Raw genomic sequence first — 2,970 nt, forward strand, 5'->3', positions numbered from 1 at the left:
AATTCTGTTTCAGGTCAATCACACCGTATGTTGATGTTCCTCTCGCCACTATTGCCTATTCTGATCGCTGGGCTTACGAAGGCCAACTTTCTTATTCAATAGCTTAAAAAGCATTTGATCTTCATTCTGAACCCCTCTGAGCTTGCATCATATCAAAACGTTGGTTAGTATTTTTTCCTGAATTAAAAAACCTGCATATCTCTTGTGCCCATTGATACGTCTACTATTCTGTTTAGAGTGTAAATCCTAGATTTTCAATTCTTTTAGTCACCAATTTTTTCCATTAAAATATAGCGCTGTTTTGACAAGGTATTGACGTTACTATTAGATTTTTTCTTTTTTAAGGATGATGTGTCGAGCATAATCAACTATGACGAGGTGAAGTGACGATAATGAAAGAAAAAGTGAAATATATTTAACAAGCATGTTAAATTTGGTTATATTTGTTACAGCATTGTAACAAATATTATTTTAATTGTGAAGCAAGGCCATTTGAATTTAATGATTTAGGTTAGCTATCAATATAATATAAAACAAGTTTTTTAGAACATACAAACGGCGATGAGAAGGAAAGCCAAGACGCTGAGGAATATGTTTCTTTAGTTTTTCTTTACATCATCTCAATGAATGTTCTGATTATATGGCTATATGTTTTTATCTCAAAACAAAACAATTGTTTTCTACTATTATGTACTTAACTCTTCAATTTTTGATCCAAAAAAAAAAACTATTCCATTTTGAATATTTTAAAATCTAAATCAATGGGACGAGAGTGAAATGTTGCTTCTAATCTGCTAACAAAGAGTTTCAAAAATAAAAGAACTTTTAGATATGTTACATCATGGTCGCAAGTCACAACATCACATGAACAACTACATTGATTTAGGTCCGAATGGTAATGATGTATTTGATTGTGTGTGACAAAAAATTGATAGTACAGTACGGTTCAACTGTGGTTCATGCGGAGAGAAATATATTCACGGGACAAGTGCGGTTTATACCGAATTAGCACTACAAAACAATTTTTCATTGGTGAAAAGAATAATTGCGGTTCATAAAAAACTTATATATATTGTTACTATAATATTTGTATGAGTAGATTAGTAAAAATATAAATAATTAATATAACTGCAAACTTCTATATCTTTTGTGTTAATTAAAAAAATATTTAGAACCATAAATACCCAAATTTTATTTAAATTAAAATTTAGCTTCTTATGTAAATATTTTTGTACCCAATTAATAATATTATTCATAAGTTATTAACATTTTGGTTATTTATTTTTTTATTTTTTATAATTTAATAGAGAAAGAAGAGAAAAAGAATATTTTTTTGTAAATTTGTTTTGCCACAAAATAAAAGAGAGAGAACGTATATATGTATTAAAATTATTAAAAAACATTGTAGTATCGTTGCAGTTTCAAATCCGTTGGGTAAAAGGCATTGTTGATTATAAAGGCGGTCCAAGGCAAAAAATGTTAGATAAAACTGTGAATTACTTTTTTTTTTTGAAAAACGCAAATTAATAATTTTTTACATGAATGGTGACTTTACCCGAGTTTCACAAAAACATCTTCCAAAAAAGCTTTTATGATGTCTCCATTCACAACCTTAATCTATGGTTTAGTTTTGGTCCACTTCAGATGGTTTATATAGCCAGCCTATGGGGAAAGTGTGGAATCATTTTATTCTAATCAAAGGTGCTGTTTATTCATAGTATTTTTTGTATGTTTAAAACCTTATACCAACAAACAAAATGCCTCTTTGTTTTTAAAAGATGTCATTCTCTATTAACCATACCAAAGATTTCCTCATCTTCAATGCTTGTGATTCATCATATACGTCATTTTTTGTTATATATTTTAATTAGGGTGCAGCCACCATTGACCCACGGTTTCAAAACTCATTGCAAGTTAGCCATTTTATCCGACTTTGTTGTTTACACACGCTCCTACTTTCTTCTTAGGCTAATAAACACATTGCCTCTTCGATTTCAAAAGTTTTCCTTCTCCATTTGCCATACTGTTGGGGTTGGATTTCGACGGTAGGCAGGCCCATAGGAGAAACCCAATAAAGGTCGGTTGTAATGATCATTGTCAGGTCCGTTATGAGCCCAAGAAAAGGATCCGTTTTGGAGGCGCGTCGAGTCAACTGCGAGACTGCGGAATCACAAACCAAGATTTTCGGAGGAAATAGTTAGGATATTGTTTTGTGTTTAAATAGGGGAACTTAGGTTGAGGAAGGACATGAAACCTTGATCAAGTACAAGAGAAATATTCAATACAAAAATTCAGTTCGCTGTTCTTCATTGTTTTTCTTTTATTAATTTAAACTGAAAGTCTGTCCAAATCTCGTTTCATTTCCAAATCAATTTATTTGTTGTTTATCGCATCAACACATACCAAAGGATATTTCATCTTCAATGGCTGAGAATCTTCATTTACATCATTCTTTGTTTATACATCCTTAGTTGGGGTGTAGCCCCCACCCCTCTATTCACCATTTCCCCACGGCTTCAAATTGTAGGTTAGACATTTTATCCAACTGTGTTGGTCACACAAACATCTACTTATTACTCTTATAGATTAATGGGTTTAGTGGGCAATCAATCACAAATTTGCTAAATGCCAGGAAAGATTGAGAGGTAAACATGTAATTTGGCTTAATATTTCAAACGAAAGTAATTTGCTCCTTTCAATTTCGATAAATGTTTTCCCTTTTGCATAACTAAGTGGCAATTACTGTAAATAAAGCCAACATTTCAAACATTTTAAAAAACTTACTCCTCTTTTAATTATAAGAAGATACCCACATCGATTATATCTTCCAAGTATTAATTTAGGCAATTGATTGTGATTTCTAATTTTTCATAGATTTATACTTTTAGTCAATTTGGTTGGTTGTAGACTTGCAGTTTTGTTTTTTGTTTTTTGGCAAACATTGCAGACTTGCACCTATGAACTCTTTCT

At 31.3% G+C, this 2,970-nt stretch overlaps 1 long non-coding RNA gene across 1 annotated transcript in view; it reads left to right on the forward strand.

The window, feature by feature from the left end:
- Nucleotides 1-645, forward strand: part of LOC104737277 — a 3,429-nt gene extending 2,784 nt beyond the window's left edge. The window contains exon 2 of the long non-coding RNA XR_759712.2: nucleotides 14-645. This is a non-coding gene — a long non-coding RNA (uncharacterized LOC104737277). The remainder of the gene's footprint in view (nucleotides 1-13) is intronic.

Source organism: Camelina sativa, chromosome 13 (genome assembly GCF_000633955.1).
Source record: "Camelina sativa cultivar DH55 chromosome 13, Cs, whole genome shotgun sequence".
NCBI lineage: Eukaryota > Viridiplantae > Streptophyta > Magnoliopsida > Brassicales > Brassicaceae > Camelina > Camelina sativa.